The sequence below is a fragment of the Lutjanus erythropterus genome, chromosome 7 (genome assembly GCF_056507025.1).
Source record: "Lutjanus erythropterus isolate fLutEry1 chromosome 7, fLutEry1.hap2, whole genome shotgun sequence".
NCBI lineage: Eukaryota > Metazoa > Chordata > Actinopteri > Lutjaniformes > Lutjanidae > Lutjanus > Lutjanus erythropterus.
This window is the reverse complement of record NC_139323.1, coordinates 24039254-24057290: the sequence shown is the minus strand read 5'-3', so window position 1 is coordinate 24057290 and position 18037 is coordinate 24039254.

The following is an 18037-nucleotide window of genomic DNA, read 5'->3' as shown; positions in this document are numbered from 1 at the left end:
GTAAGTATGTATAGGTGTGGTGCTGCCACTTTTATTCTTCAAGTCAAGAAAAAATATTTGCAATTCACATAATCAGTTTTTATTAGCACTTAAAGCTCAAATCAACACTAAAGCGTATGGCTCGGATCAGACAGAGCACAGTTTTTGCAGTTAGAGGCATCTTTTTTCTGTTTTCTTTTTGATGAGAAAAGTGCGATGCAAACTTGCAGCTGCAGCAGAGAGAAAACGGGGTAGAGACAGAGAGCGAACACATGTGGACTGACTGCTGCATAATATTCTCAGCATGATAAAACTATTTATAACATCAGTCTATTAGTCTTAGTCTTATATTTGACTAATGTCTGTGAACTTCCCACCAAAGGAAGAGTAGTTAAATAACACTGAAAGGAGCTTTTCAAATGGCTAAACTTGCTGATTGAAATAGTTTTGTAGCATTTTTCTCAAGTTTTCCATCTTATAGACTAAACAATAATCAGCAGATCATGTTGCTTGCTTAAAGTAAATGAATAGGTAATGCAAATAACTGTAATAGCAATCAATTGAAACTTTGTATTTGGCTTGAATTTGTCAGTCACAGAATTCAAAGAATGCATGTGTGCAGTTTTCAAGAACTTTCTTTACCTAATCTGAAATATGTTTAATTAGCACAGACTAGAATTCCGCACAAGAACATTAAACTTTGTAAATTACCTCTTGAATGTGCAGGTTGTGAAAGAATGAAGCAAAATGCCTTTTGGGTGCTTAGAAAATCTCCAGACTGAGCACAGCGAGAGAAGTGACTGAAGGGTAGTGCGCACTTAGAAAAGGCTGTGCACTGTAGATGAGATGAGTGGTTTCAATTAGCCTTTCTTCACCGTAGACCGGCATATCTTTAAGACTGGCAATAACCTGTTTTTCTTTCAAAGTTCCATGTAACTATAAAATGCTTCAGTGTCTCCATAAACCCAATTTACTTTTATGAGTGAGAGGTAAGCACTAAAGAGTGTGAATATTACATAGCGTGGTGGTTTAAAAAAATAGGCATAAGGCATACATGCCTATAATCTATGTATGGGTTGTATTTGACACTTAGTTCCTCCTCCGCTCCTATTCAAAAGAAAGTCTCACACATGCAATCTCATATTATCACAAAATATCCACGGTAATAATTCCTCATGCTAATAGATAGTAGATAACAGAATCATCCATTACAGGAGGCCACGGTGTGCGGTTTTTATCCACCTTGAGAGAAATCCAGCTCTGCATCTGGAAGTTCAGCCTTTGCTTGGCCATTTTTGAAAGATACAAATGAGTACAGTGTTTGGTTTTTGATAAGCACTCTCCCTTTTATCATGTCCTTTTTCCTGGAAGAGTGAGATACACAGGAGATGATGGATCACACTTAATTTAAGTTTAAGAGTGTTAAGCCACCTGACTCCATTCTTATCTCATGCACTCAAGATTGATGATAGCTCTCCCACCTCTGCGTGAGGATTCGTCATTTGTCAAAAGAGTTTACGCTCCACTAATTTACTTATAATGTTTTCCAGGGCAGTTTGAATAATCAACTGGTGCAATATGTCAATCACAGTACAGTACAACAGCAGTACTAATCTTGCTTCCTCCTATAATAGTAACAACTAGCAGAATGCACTCAGTAGTGTGCAGCTCTCTGCCAGGCAACCCAGAAAGAATACTTGTATATAACCCCTCTGTAATTACTAACATTTTGATTAGTAACTGTAATTTAACTACATATATTTTCTCAGTAACCGTAACAGATTGCAATGACATTCATTTTGTAATTGAATTGAATTATCTAGTTACAGGTAGTTACTCTTTAGCACTGTTTGCATCCTATTATACATTTGTGTGACTTTTTGTCATATTTAGCACATGAGTTATGGCTAAAAACGTGTTTTTTGAAGTGTAACCTTACCATGTTCACAGACAGTGATATGGACATGAGGTCACAGTGACCTTTAACTTTTGACCAGCAAAATCGAAAACGAGTCCAAGTGGACGTTTGTGCCAAATTTGAAGAAATTCCCTTACAGCGTTCTTGAGATATCAAGGTCAACAATGGGATGACCCAAAACATAATGCTTCTGGCTACAGCTGTCTCCAGCATGGAGCCATAAAAAAAAAAGTTTTTTCAGTGTTTTTCAAAGATTGTGACTCATACAGCTCCAGTCATAAATGTACAAAAAATATGTTTGTGCATCAGTAGCAAGATTAGCTGTGGACAGGCTCAAACTTTATTTATACAGTAATTTAGGAAATAAAAAAACATATAACTTAGCATGCAATCATTTTCAATAATAATTTTCAAATGTCACTTGAAAACTGGTTTCTCAAATTGTACGTGGTTACGAGAGACATAGGTTCAAAGTCCAGTGTACCATCTTTCTTGTTTGTGGTTAAAGTTGCTGAAACACACTGATCTTCGGTGTCTGGTTAAAATGACCTCTTAGGTGTTGTGATTGTGTGGGAGAGTCTGGATCATTTAGTGCTAATCCATCTGAGAGTCATCTGTGCTTTTCTCTCACTCACCTTTGACCTTTCTCAAGCTCTCTGGGCCCAAATCCATTGCCGGTAAGGAGCTGAGGAGGGGTGGGGGGGTGGAGAGGGAGAGGGACGGCTTTCCTCTGGATGTTTCCTGTGGTTCTGAGTGTTCGTAAACGTTTCCAAGCCTCAGGGTCTCACAGGGCCTTTTCGACAAACACTGGAGGGCAAGCACATTATTTGTTTCTGACCGACCACTAAAAGAGAAAAGGCAATCCTTAACCAAACTAATAGATACCAGAGGGGCTGTCAAATACTGTGAGAAACACAGAGTCAAGGAGCACTGACATCACTTTAGCATCCCAGTAAGCAGGAGCAATGCTTGATCTGTCACAAACCCTATACCCTCTATAAAATGATGTCAAATCCTCGTCTTTTGTCACACGAGTTTGGCATGTTTGAATTTGGTCTTGAAGGACAAGGGCACTGGGAAACTGAAACCGTGGTTGACCCACCACAAAGCGCTCTTCAGTGTTTTCAGAGGGGGGCTTTAGTGGCGGAAAAAAGGGACAGGAAGATAATTGAGTGGTAAGCATAGCTGAATAGTTTGCAATGGGCCCAGGGGCTTTTAAATTAAGACTCGCTTTGACACTTTAGAGGGAGCCCGGGCCAGTTGTGTGAGATGAGATCCTGTCTAGGGCCACATCAGGCAGGAAAGGGGAGTGGAGAGGTCGGTATGGGGGGGTGAGGGAGAGTAGCTGATGATGGCTTCAGTTTGGACGGCTGCCACCCCCCACCCCGACACTCTCACCACTACCCCTGACCCCTTCTCTGTGTCGTGCATGGTGAGGGAAAGTGAAACAGATTTGGGGAAGTATTGGTAAGGGAAAAGGGGGGGGCTGAGAATCCAGAGCACGGCACAGGCACAAGACAACGTCTCCATTTAGTGGAGCCCAAAAACAGCTGCTTCTAAATGTTCCCCCACAGTATACCCTGGAGACGATGCCCCATGTACCCTCGACAAGCCCTGCCGCTTAACTACCTCCCCACCCCCCATCCACACACATAGACTAGTTGCCTCGGCCCTTTTGTAGGCCTTTTCCACCAACAAAATACCGGTTGCATTGCAGTTCAAGCACCTAATTTTCAACTGTTTGGAGCATTTCCACCAAAAAAGAAAAAAAAAGAATTGGAGCCTGAAAAGTTGGCTCCCAGCTGGAAGCAAATAATAGCATGTTTTCCCTGAGAGCCAAAATGGGTTTGTTATCTCCCTCAGGTTGTTTTGAATTATGCAATGTCCTCTGTTGAAGACAGCCTTGATTACAACAGTTCTGCACAACACTGGTGGAAACGCAGGCTGCTTCACTAGACAGCACTGAGGTTCCAAGAATCTTGAATGGAATTTGATTAAAAACCAGAGCTTATTTGGTGGCACAGGGCCCTCAGAGAGTTCTAACTAGAACCCAACATTAAGGGTTATACCTAGAACCATCTGTGAAAGGTCTCACCCAGAACCCCTATGAAAAGTTCTATAGAGAACCCTTCTATGGTGCAATGGCTCCACCTAGAACTCACCGAGGGGGTTCTTGTATTCCAAGAGGTATTCCAGAACCCACCCTGGAAGTTCTACCAAGAACCTTTTCATATCATGGTACGAAGAACCCCTGACAAACCCTTGACAAAAGAGTTCTTTAAGGATTTCAGCAATCGTTAAAAAATTCTTTCTTCCAAAAAGAAGTCTTTAGATGAATAGAACCCTTGGCAACCCTTTGTTTACAAAAGGTTTCATCAGAAGCAAATGCCTCTGGGTAGAACCTCAGAACTCTTAGAAATATGGGTTCCAAAAAGGCTGTTACCAAAGGGCTAAGTATTAGTGTAGTTTAGAAACACTGATTTCTCATCTAACATAGTATCAATACATTCCTTGATACACTACACCTTTTGGGCACACAAACACACCGCAAACTCAACATTAGCCTCACAATGTAAGCTCATGCACTCAGAAACTTTCTCTTATTCACTTTTTACTACAGCCAACCTTACGGTGTCTGTGCAGAAAGTGAATTCCAGAGATCAGCAGCTAGCAAACAGTGAACAAATGGACCGAGGACCACCCCGATACTCCTCAGCTCTCCTCCTGAGCCCCAGCGTCTTACACAAATAAACCAACACAGATTTAATGACGATGGGCTTCGGGATCTTTTTCACCCTCTTTATCAAAGGATCACACACTTAAAGAGTGCCTGCATATGTGTATGAGTATGAGTATACGTGCATTATTGTCATTTTCTGAGTTTAAATGTGTGCTGCAATTCCAAATAAAATGCAGGACACAACACTGACTTCCATCATTATAAAGCACCACAAGAACTGTGCACATTTGATTTTTTTTCAGCATACAGTATGTGTTTCTGTAAGTATGGATTATTGTGACCATTTTAGTCCATGCACTGTGAGTGTGTGAAAGAGAGATATGGACGCTCTGGTGATTAATTTCAGGCTTTCTTTTTATTCCTCTCCAACAGCTGTTTATTTTCAGGACCAGTTTACACTCTGAGGAGGATTGAGGTCTTCTAACATAAACCAGGGACTTTAATAAAGATGGATGCTTGCTTTTATATCCCTCAACACTGATGGTTTTTCTTGTTGATTTTCGCTTGTCCGTTGGGAATACATACAGCGTATATTTCAGCACATCTTTGAGATGAACACTTGCAGCACGGCAAAGCGGAATCACCGACCCAATCCAAACTGTTTACACAACTTAATCATCACCCCGGCTGATGTGGCATGTAAAGTTTGTGCTGCTAGGACTGAGTTGGACTATTATTCTAGGGCCAGGATAAGAACTGGGCACATTAGAAAGAGGCTCCATTCATTCGTAGTAATCCCACCGCTGTAGCTTCTGTATTTTCAGTCCCTTGTCAACATGGTAGTACTCTACAGGGATCATGCTCCAGACAATAAATGCATTATTCACCGTGGACTACATTTGCAATTCTCATTCATTTTGAATCTAAAATGTAATCAGTATCTCTAAATACTGAATGTAGCAACCAATTTCCTAAGGTTAAAGTTGACATTTCAAATTCTGAATAAACTCGAGGTGTGTTGTGCACAATGGTAAACAGATGTTGCTTGCATGAACTTTTCTGAATGCTGTTCAGTTATGCAAATGTGACATGAAAATCTGCATATTCATAAAACCTGCGCTGCTAAATTTCCACCGTGGTGTTGACCTAATTCTTACGGATCACAGATAACATAATAATTATGCTGAAGCAGATGTGGGCTAATGTTCTGTGTTCTTGCTCACATTCAAAAGCATTTAAGGTATTTCCCTTCCCCGGTCCCACCAGTTTAAACCTTCTCTTCTCAGGTTCAAGTGCGGCTTTAAGTGATGCTGGTGCATAATTTAACTCCCCAAACCACATATCAATACGGTAACTGCATGTTTATGTCGGAAGCAATTAGCTTTGAAATTGTTTGGTTGCGGGGGGGGGGGACTGGTGACAGAAGCGGAGCGTGTAATCGAAGCGCCGGGAAGGGTGATTTACGCTGGTCAAGACGACCTCAAATCATGCAGGAAGTGAATACTGTTTTGAGGTCAGGAAGCCACGAGGCACCTACTAGACTTACCTTATGAAATCCATGTGAGTGGCTGGTGTGAAGCGTGTGTGTGTGTGCGTGTTTCTGAGGGAGGGCCAATTAAATCTAATCACAACACCCACAATAGCGGCAGTTAACGACGGTGTGAGCACTGATACACTTTACAGAGCTTAGCTGGTGGTCCTCGGCCTTGCAAGTGAGCACATGAAACACTGTGGCTTTTCATCACCTACATGAAGGAATGCATGTTGGGTATTTTAAAAGGAGGAGATTTTTAAAATATAATACCCTTCAAAAATTTGGGATCACCTTGATGTTTTTCTTCTTTCTTTCAATAATAACTATTTGAACATAGATAAAAACAGTATAATTCAGCCACCATATTTATTATTTTTTCTACATTTGAAATGGTTTCGGCCCCAAAAAGAAGATTAATTTAATGATTAAAAACTTCAATTTAGCTGATGGCCCCACAGTGTTGCATGGCAGGGGAAAATACTGTTGTAACCATTTTCCCCTCAAATACCTTTGATTTTGAATTAGTTTTCCAGTTTTTTCAGAAAAGCATAAGTGACCCTAGATCAGGTCAGGAACAATTGGCATTAACAAAATGACATTTAATCAACTCACATAAAACTTTTAAGAAACATACACAAGTCCATGACAGTCAAGATAGTCAACATACAGCCTACTGAGGGAAGAGGTGATGTAGGAGATGTTAGGAAATTCTCCAATATAAAGTTAATGTGTGAATTAGGTGCCAAGAACACACAACACCCTCCAGCTGTTACTGTTGCCATGACAACAATGTCAACAATAGGGAAATAAGCAACATTAAAACCACAATATGTTGACAGTGTAGCTGAGAATGATCCCAGCTAAACTGTATATTCAGTGTCACTAACAATTTGTTAATTAATAAAAATTATTTTTCAAAATTGAAAACATTGCACTTGGTCCAGACACATGGAGAGCCGCTGCCCTCTATCATTATTAAACGGTAACAATAATGTGTTAACTACATTACAATATTTTTTGGGTCCCTCTGCAGTCTGCTCAGTGGTTAGATTGAGAGGTTCAAACTGTTATAATAATGTGACCTGTAGGATAAAATGCTAAATAAAATTTTCAGGTGGTACTGCCAGGTGGGAATGTCACCTGAAGTTAGAATGGGCTGACTCGTGAGGGAGCCTGAAATTAGTTAGCTTACATACAGCAATCGTCATTTGACAAATTAGACGCAGTGGTTTAGGACTGATATCAGGTGGCCTAATAAAAGCAAAGAAAGTCCATTTTTCATTGAATTGCCTGTTTTTGTTGTTGATCTTTCCATGTTTGCTGTTCTCACTCATCATTGCTAAGTGGCACACCTGTTTATTCCAGTTTGTTAGCATTATTGTGCACTTAACATTGAAACAGCAAAGTGTCCCCTTTAAAATCTGCACAGATTTTGATGCTAAGCCTCCAATTTCTTTTGCCAATGACTGTTGATTTCTTATATTCTTATTTAACTGTTGGGATCATGTCTCTTTCTGTGGTGTGTGGTTGAGCCATTGTACAACATTTTGTTCTCCGTGCAAAAAACTTTTTTTATTTTGCAAACCCCTCATACAAAATAACAGCCCATAACAGTGGCAGGCAATTCCAAACTTTTGAATGGTATTGTACATATTACACAAACTTCCACTGGGCCAGCCTCACAAAAACATGACTCTAATTCTGAAAATGTGCAGTGAGAGAAGCAATGAAATGTTTTAATGTGTATTTAATAAGTATCAATGTAATAAATGAGGTTAGAGTGACATTATACCTATTATAAGACTTGAAAAAATAAGCAGTCACCTCTCCTAGAAAAATACAAATTTGGGTGAAGTTGAATATATGATGGAGTTGGGTGGTGAAGCACTCAAGGCGCACACAGTTATAATGTCTGAACATATAATTTTTCTTCAGTTTCAACCTCATTACAAGCGTACTCTCTGCTGTCTGAGACCATTTGCCAGTGTTGTACGCACACGTCGTCAACGGCGGTGGTGAGTAGTGATGCTTTCCAGATTATGACTGACTGCTGACACGCATGCACGCACACACACGCAGACACTCACACATAATCACACGACCACAAACTCAGACCCTTTTTCTGTCACACATGTACACTAATTTTTACACACATTCTCCAGCCCACACAGGCACACACCCAGACACCCGTGTCAAACTGTGCCAACGGCGGTGGAAATATGGAGCACATTTTCAAGGCGCTCACCGTGTCCTCAAGGAGAAATCCATTTCAAATGTTCCCGACCTCATTGATTCTGAAAGACGAGCCAAGCCAACAGTTGTGTTTTGTTTATCAGCGAGCGATACGATCGCTCCAACTTTGAATCAACTCACATAGCATGCAGCCAAGGCCAAAGCAGGGGATCAGACGCCGGTTGAAAGAGCAGCGTGCCAAAGGCGGGCTGGGGGTGGGGCTGTGTGTGAATACAATTATTGTGTTATTATTGCGGAGGCAAGATAGCACTAGCCTTTCACTTTGGTAATTGAATCCAAGAGAGAAGCTAATTGGTTTTCAAATGAAGCATTAAGAAACAAAACCAAGGACTTAGGATAACAAAAGAAATTGTGTCCAGTCACTCTGAGTGCAGGAGGTGGAGAAGACGTGATTAAAAAAAGACAAGATTGAAAGGAAATTGCCACATTGTAAAGATACTGAAAATTAAAACTCTAATAATCAAACAAGCTACATAACACTGATACCGCTGATAAAAGAAATCAGAGACTAGGGAAAGGAAAACCTTTTCATGACTTAAAGGAGAAATCTGTAATATATTTACTGTAATAAATCATCAGTCGATATGCCATCAGAAATTAATAAAAACATGCTAAGTTGAAATACTAAAACATTGATTAAGTTTGAAATTAATGCAGAATGTTTGCTGAATGCATAAATGTAAGTAGTAGTAAGAAAGTAGTAACACAGAAGTAACAGTTGTAAGAAATCATCAATAATCATTTAGCAAGAGTAGATGTTTATAGCAATTAAAATTAGCAATATATTAATGGAGTCCGGCACACTGTAAGGGAGGCAGTTACTGAACTCAAACTCCAGAGCGTGTATTTTCAGAGAAGTGGGCTTCTGCTTTCAGGATGGCGGGCTTAGGTTTACATTGACTGACCACTGGCAGCTATAAACACCAGATGAACTTAGAATATACAACTCATCGTCACTTGTCATTGTCAAATTATAATGCACTCGTCTTGCACTCCTGCAGTGTTCTTGCAGTTCTCGCTGCCTGAGCTTCCTCGAGCCTGTGGAGGAGGGAGTGGGGAGAAACAACTTACTTCAACCATAAATCATATATTAAAAAGGATTTCAACCTATTAAATACACAGTCTGTGGCTCTAACTTTATATTTCGATTGCAGTACTCATATTTTTCGATTCACAATTGTTACATATCGCTCCATTAAACCAGCTCCTCAGCTTGTTTTACACCACTGCTGACACCATGCCAACTAAAACACGTTGAACCCCCGCAGTATTTAGAGCATCGAGACAGAAAAAGAAAGTCCATCTGTCCGGCAGTCTTGGGTGGAGCTGCCATTGTGAGCTGCCCTTCACTAATCAAGTATGTCTGCGGATAGACCAGCTTTTGATCCTGACACAGGCGTTTACAAAGTCAGCAGCGTGTGTGGGCCACAGCCACAGCTTAGCTAGACACGGACACGCACACACACATACACACACATCAACAATAGCCAGAGTCTGCAGCCACTAAGGCACCTTCCCACAGTAACTGCACAGCACATGTTGCTGGCTACATGACTGGTAGCTCAATCAAGGAGCTGTCGGGTTTTTTAAAAGCTATGTCAGGTTTCCAAGCAAGCGTGACTGGCATGTGAGCTGCATTTGTTGTATTCATCATTTGACTTCCAGTTGGTGAGCGCAAGCTTCTCTGCTGTAAACTATATACCCAGTGACAGTGCCCGTCCCATCCTAAATGTCATTCATGACAGCATTTCAGTTATTTTTAATGAAGAAATGTAGGTTTATTTTTGCGATTTACCCATTTTTATCTAAATCTGACTTGCCAGGCTACACTGTTGTAGCTGCTACTGTACTTATACCAAGGAGCATAGACTGTTCTCACCTTCAGCACCCAGACTGAAAGCATTTTCACAAATGAACTCTGACCAGTCTCCTGAGACACTGTCCAAATTTGCCTTTTCACACATGTATCACACAATAGGGGACTGTCCGCATCTGATGTTTCTTCACATGTTGGAAATATTCTGTATGGTTTAGGCAAGAAGTGGGGCTTGCAGAGTCTGAAGGAGGAGGAGGAGGAGGACTCATAATGACTGTTTTCATGTTGATATTAATACAAACTGATTCTGAAAATTAACTTACTGTGAAAAGGGTAAAAAAGGTTTAATGTTAATAAGCACATAATCAACGCTCGATTAACCCCTATAAGGACTTTTTGCACACAGGTCCAACACCCCCAAAATGTATAGTTAACTGTTAAGAAGTGCATAAGGAAAGACTTCAAATGTCATAAATTCAAAGATAACTTTTAATAAATCCATAGTTCACTGCTAATAAATGAATAATAAAGTATGTAGAAATTTTAATATAACAACAAGCTTAGTAAAGTTTTAACAATAACATAATAGGTGAGTTTAGTTAAACTCAATAAGCAAATCTGTAATGGTATTTTAAACAATTATAAGAAACTCATATGGCTTTTATTAACATTCTGTATAAATTGTTAACAAGTTTCTTAGAAGTGCTAATAAATGTCTTATTCTAACAATAAACATGTTTATCACTTACTAATTTAGTTATAAATAAAGTATTGTGTAAATAGTTGAGTAAATGGTTAAAGTAATCTGTTCAGATAATGTTAAAATAAATGACATATTGAAGATAAACAGAAGTGTAAACTGAACTAGGTCAAAACCTACATAGCATGGCTTTAATTTCGTCTGTCATTTCAGTGTTTCATTGGTTCCTGAACTTGTCAGTCAGATTCACCTGTAGTAATTGGTCGTAGGTGAGGAAGAGCGAGCAGAAGGGGGCGGGGTCAAAGAGAACAACGCGAAGGACGAAACAGAAACATGCGGTGGAGAGACGCAAGGGAAGAGGGAGAAACAGCAGTGGAAATATGGAGTTTTCCTACCGTAGATAGCCATAGATTGTAGCTATGGACTGTTCCGCACATTCGCTGCTGAACTGCTGTGAGTAAGGCGACCATTTGTGCTCGTGGGCCTTAACAAACGCCCGCCAACGGAGGACGCCATGTTCGGGATGCGTGGGAGCGGAGGACGACGTGGCTGACCGACAAGGACTGCTTTGAGTTTCCGGAGGACTGCGCCCTGGACTCCTGACGCGGATTTCTTTACCGCTGCTCCCTATTTTCCCCCTTTCGGACTTCCAGCGTTGTCCACCGGACCTGAACGCCAAACTGTGAGTGAGATTTTCTGTTATTTTTTCTTCTGCTAATAAAGATTCAGACGGCCGCACTGCACAAGGACTACACACAGGCCAGCAACATTTCTTATTTTGTTTGTGTGTGGGCCCAAGTGGATGACTGTTTTGTGATCTGAAGCTGACTGTTCTAGTGAATAGTAGTAAACAGTAGTAACAAGTAAGCCAAAGTGTGGAGTAATTTTCAGTAATCAAAGGATTACTTTAATTTGGGTCAAAGTAATTTGGTTTCCTGGTATTTGCAAAAGGACACATTTGTATTTTTTAAGGGTCTATTTTTTTAATTAAAGGGCCATTTTGTGTTTTTTTTTATAAAACTAAATTTTAAGTAAATCTATATTTTTATTTAAAAAAATTGTGAGTGCAGTCATTTAAGGTGAATAGTGATAAGTGTAGTGAGTTTGCTCATGATCAGGGAAATTTGAGTTTCACCCAATATAGGTCAACATTTGTGGTAGCTACCTGAATCTTAACAAACCTAGACACCCCATCATTCCAGTCTAGGGTCCCTCAAATAGGTCTAAAATACAGTGGAGTGCTGGAGTGCTACACAGGCAAGAAGAAAAAGTGTATGAAGCAGCTACACACTGTGTCATGAACAGTCATCAACATATCCACTTGCTGGCTCTGGATGATGACCATGCACTCACAACTCACAACTGGGCAACTGATGCACACATTTGTGTTCACACATACAGTGCATTTAGGTTTAGTTTAATAGTACTTGTGGGCATTGATGTTAAACACAGTTTTTTTCAGTACAAATCCCTGATACTGATGTTTCCTTCCCACCAGAGGTTCATATTTTTACCTGTAACATCACAAACAATTTAATTAATACTAAAAGTCTGAAATCAGTGGTTCATTCTTTTGATTTCACTGTACAAGACTTCAGTATTATGGTTGTACATCAGACCTAGAAGATAACAAAACATCAACAAAAACAGTGTCAATTAAAAGCATTTAGCTGATCATGTCACACTGTGTGTGATAATATAATGTTTATACACTAATTTAAAATGTATTTTTAAAGTTAGAAACTACAAAAGTAACAAATAGAACACTTGTTAAAAACTTCTCGTCCTTATCTAAAATTCAACTCAGACCTTCTGTAATGGAAAGGTATATAACCACTTGCATTTACTCAGTCCAGATCCATCACAGATTTTGGGGATTATCTGAGACAGAAAAGATTTTCAGAAAGGGCAGGTCGTCAAGAAACATGTGGTGATAGTAACCGTGCCTTTTTCATCTTTATGTGTGGTGTTACTCATGGAGGATCAGCCAGATAAGACAAGACACACATCCACATGCAGGAATGATAACAAGGGGAACCACTCTGACATCAAAGTGCAGGCGGTTATGGTTTATTGGATTGCTACAAAGCAATGTTGGTCATTGTTACATTCAGCACTGAACGAGGTTGGACATGATTTTAGGAGAAGTAACTAATTAGATGTAACAAGCTATACTTTGTGTCAAAAACTTGTCTACAGTAATGTTCTTCATTAGACAATATAATTAGAGCCCTACTGTAATTGTGGACATGTTACAACAGAACTGTACCGTAAACTAAAGTGCACTGTTAGACTCATTACACTTTCTTAGAGGGTAATTAGGGAGACGTTGCAACAGAACTGTGCTGTAAACTAAAGTGAAATCATATCGAGGCCTAAGGGTGTAATAAAGGGTCTCATACGTCTAATAAAGAACATATTTCTATTTTTTGTGTAATTTAATACAGAGTAAAGTTAATCCGACTTATTTGTATACTATAAAGTGTGACTGAAGTACCATTTATAGTAAAATGTATGCCCTTATATGGATGTGTATTTGTTGTCTCAAGTCATAATGTCACAGTTAATAGGCTCTTTGGCCTCTTAAGGATCCAAACACAACCTTGTCAGGGTTTCTTTTCAGCAGTCATTCCACAGCTCTGCTTTCCAACTCCTTCAACACATCTATGTTTCTTCAAGAAAGTGTAGAAACACACCAGGCTGAAGTTTCTTGGGTGATGTATAACGACACTCAAAGAGAGCCTGTGGCACCTGTTGCTGACGCTCGATAACAGCGAGGCCCTGGTGGACGGGCTGTCAACTGGCTCCTGTGGGACTCTGAGGGATTGGGTGAGAGAGCCATGGTCCACTAAGTGTGACTGGCTGGAGACGTGGGGTTGACTGGGGGCTGGCCCTGTAGCCATCACCAGTGTGCCGCACTCCTGCCCATCCTTCATCTGAAAAAATGTACATTTCCTGCCTGACTCGACAGTTCAGGCTGCCATGCTGCCTGAGCCTTCATTTCGCCTTTTGACAGTTGTCATGGCCCAGCACCATGCTGCCATTTCCCTGCACCTGTGACTGACCACACTAAGCTGCTCCCTCTGGTTTCAATAAAACGTGGAGCATACCTGAGGAAGGGGATATAGGCTGTGAGTGCTGGCTTGAATTGTTGGGTGAGATACTGCAGATTGTCTGTTTAATTTCAGCCCAGCCCATTTTCTGGCCTTTGGACCTTGTAATATTGATTCAAGTCAATTCAATGAAGCTTATAAAGGCTCCCTGGCAGGGCAACTTGGTGTTGGCATGCTTGTTGTGTAACATCGCCAATAATGTGGCATGAGTTGACAGATAATACAGTACAAATCCTTGTACTTCATCCCTTTGGCTCCTTCTCCTTTCAGTTACGGTGCTTCCACTGTGAGGTCTTAATCATATATACAGCAAGTTAGTGTTTATGAGAGCTATATGAATGCATTATTCAGCAGGCGTGAAAGATCTTTTTCTCACTACCTTTCATGTAAACAGTTCAAATGCATTTATTGTAACATGCAAGATGCTTTTACCGGTCTTTGTTTTTTTGCCCCTGACTGCTGTGAGTCAATGTTACTCAGAATGGGCCTTATACAAGAACAAGTTTCAAATTCTTAAATTAACTTTCTCTTACTTGTTTTTGTACGTTCGTAAATTGGTGTGGTGTGTATTTGATTAGACATTAGACGTAAATTAGCACAATTAACTTCCCAATAATACTATATAAGGCTACCTGCCCTGCCCCAAATGTCAGGAATTGTTCCTTTTGGGGATGCACCTTACACCTCAGCAGTATTTGCAGATAAAGGCTTTAAAATCAAATATCATTATTGGCTCCCCTGATATTTCTGCAGAGTATGTATGTGGTCTGGAGGTTTTTTGGAGTGTCTGAAATAGATGTTTACTCAATAAGGAGCCAGTCACATTCCTTCCATGCGACAAATTTTATCATCCATCTTAAGAGCCGTTATCCCAAACACAATGAATTAATGAAGAACAAAGAGAAAAAAAAGCCCAGTGAATGTGTCCATTTTTTTTTTAAAGAACAGTATTTTGAAAAAGATAATGTTTTTCAAAGTAGAATATAATTTTTTAATTTGAGTAAAATTTGAATGTAAAATGAAGAATTTTACGAGTTTGGAGATTGAAGTCTTGCCTTCGGAGTTCCATAAAAGAAAGTTTATCATGTTAATAATGTCAGCAGTGAAATTAAGGGACCTGCTTCTCGGAGCGTAAAAAACGTTTAGTGCTGTTTATGCTGTGTTGCGTACCTGAGGGTCGTGCTGTCACTGAAATGAAGAAGAAATGGTTTGATATGAAAATAGCCTAAAAAAATGCAACAAGAGGAGGGGCGTCAAAGGGAAATCTTTGTCACTAGGTGATGTTGCACTCTGAGGCGCTGCAACAGAGGAAGAAGAGATAGAAGTGGATAACTTTGGTTTGGATAACAGCAGACTATGGCATATGACTCGAAATCAATCTGTTTGTATACTTTTTTCTTGCATGAGACCCAGTGTTTCGAGTCTCATCACACCAGCATTCATCACATTGTTTGTTTGACTAGAATGCATTACAGTACCATGACATTATGTATGCATGTCTATAATGTTTCCAGGCTCATTTTACTCTCACGTAGACCATCTTTCACATTCCAGCTGTGTCTTTTTGTCTCTCCTTGATTGGAGGATCCCCAAACTGTTTTGAAGCTCTGGGAAAGGCCCTGGAAAATTCATGGAAACCGACATGAGAATCTGTGGGATGCAAAACGTCCAACACTCTGGAGAATGTGCGCGCCACATTTTCATGCCTAATCATTCTGAAGTGCAGTGGATGGCTTACATTGAGCATGGTGAATTATGCACATTATACCAGTAAGCTTCTGTCGAATGCAGCCGAGCTGTCTGGCAGCTTTTCCACAAGAATATCAATCAGAGTTGCTACAATATGATGACAAGTCCAGCTAGAGCAACACGGTGGAGATGATTCAGGGGCTGAGTGATTTTACAGCCTGTGGAGGGAACGTAGCTTTTCTGACTGACTTTGGTTAAATACGTGGTCTGTCTTTTAATCAGGCATTTCTGTTAGATGAACATGGAATGTAGAAGAAAGTGCAGAATCAATATTTGGAGAAAATGTTTTTTTTCCATCACATCGATTTTACTAATTGTGAACAATATGATGTTGTATGTTTAATAGGCTGGCCTGACCAGTGGGTCAGGAGGTGTGGAATGCAATGCCATGTTTAAAGAAATAGTCCAAATTTTTTAAAGTGGGGTTGTGTGAGATACTTATCCATAGTCAGTAGTAGTGTAGGAAAAAACTGATACTTGACCATCACAGTATTATGTTTTGTGATGCTCTGCTGTTTCTCAAAAGCACTGTATCATGATGTCATAATACATGCAATTTGTGGAAGTGGTTAATTTTGTGTTGTGTTTAAACCCCAAACTGCTAGATAGCAGTGTTATCTCTATCTTTATTGCTCTGATTGCATAAAAACTTGGTGGTGTATTCTTTATACAATGACAGTTTACCTAAAATTACATTTAAAAAAGGCAAAATATCTCCTTGGTTACAGTATCACAATATATTGCAATATATTGAATCATATTGTACTGCCAGTTTCTTGCCAATACACAGCCAGTAGTCAAGCAAACCAAGTAATGTACTGCAGTGGTCAGGGTCAGCATCATATTTTAGCCAGTTAAAAAAAGTCCTGCTAAAACAGTATCTGTTCAAGTGTGCGCTATATTTAGATTATCTTTGCTGTTTCATCTTGCCATCAGACAGCCTTTTCCAAAGGGAAACTACAGCTATATAAGCCAAATATTGCTCTCTCCAAAGCCACCAGACTCCATTGCCACAAATATGAATTTTAACCAAGATTATACAGGAACTGCTTGTCTGGTGCCGCCTCGATCGCTTAGCTTGCTTGTGTTATTGTGACTTTGGTGAAAACGTCGAATTTATGCAACGACAAAAACAAACTAACCAACTGAGGCAGTACCAGATGAGCAGCTTCTTGTTGGAAAAGGCTGTCTGATGGAAAGATAATGTGGTGAAAGTGTTCAAAATATAGCGTACACTTAAACTGATCTAGATTTTTTGGATGGACATTTTTTAAGTCGCTAAAACATGTTTTACTGCTGACCCTGTCCACAGCAGTATATTGCTTTGACTCTATCACTGCTACTCCTGCTCCTCCAAACTCGTGGCATGCTGACATCATCAGCAGTAGGTAATACAAAATCAGAACAATCTCTTTAAATCATCTCACAAAATGGCTGCATATGACTGGCAATTTTATTCGGTTTTATCATAGGAAACTAGAAGCATGCACTCTGCAGAGATGCACGTTTAAACTGAACAGCAGAAGACGGAGCAGGCAGCTGTGGCGCTTTGCAGTTTGTCTGCTGTGTTCTTTTTCCAGGATAACTTGACAGGTAGCATCAAGAGGACGTTTACTCTAGCAGTGTCATGGATTCATAGTCAACATCTCATTGACATTTCTCTCCCATTATAGCACTGTCATGCACACGCAGGCTTTTGAGGAAATTTCTTTCTACATTTTTCATTCTAGGCAAGTAGGCACATAAACATAGATGCGTTGCACATAGATGTAAACACAGTAAACACACTATTTCCTTTTGGGGTCACTTTGCTCTCATTTATTTCTCTTTTTCTTGCCTTATTTATGTGTTTTCTACTCCATCTGAATCCCCCCACTCCCCATCCCTTTTTTTCCAGCCACATCAAGCAGCGGCAGGGAGGGAACAGAATTGGAGCGGCAGAGAGAGAAAGAGAGGAAAATCAAGGAAATGGACAGCAATTATGATCAGAATGGAGGAAAAACAATGACATAAACAAAAAACAGCAGAAAGCATGAAAAGTTGTTAACGGTCCTTTTTAGAAAATAATATAGTATTGTTTGGATGTGGGCAAAGCAGGATTTCTGTGTGTCAACACCACATGGGAAATTATAGTATCAGGCAAACCCAAGAGGAAATGAGAAAAGACAAGGGAACAAACAGAGATTAGCATGTTTATCTGTCATGCGAAGAAAAACTGCAGTTTTCGGGATGCTGTAAAGATCTTCTGCTTGCTATTCTGCAGACTTGCAGCATTGCAAATCAGTCTTAGCTTAC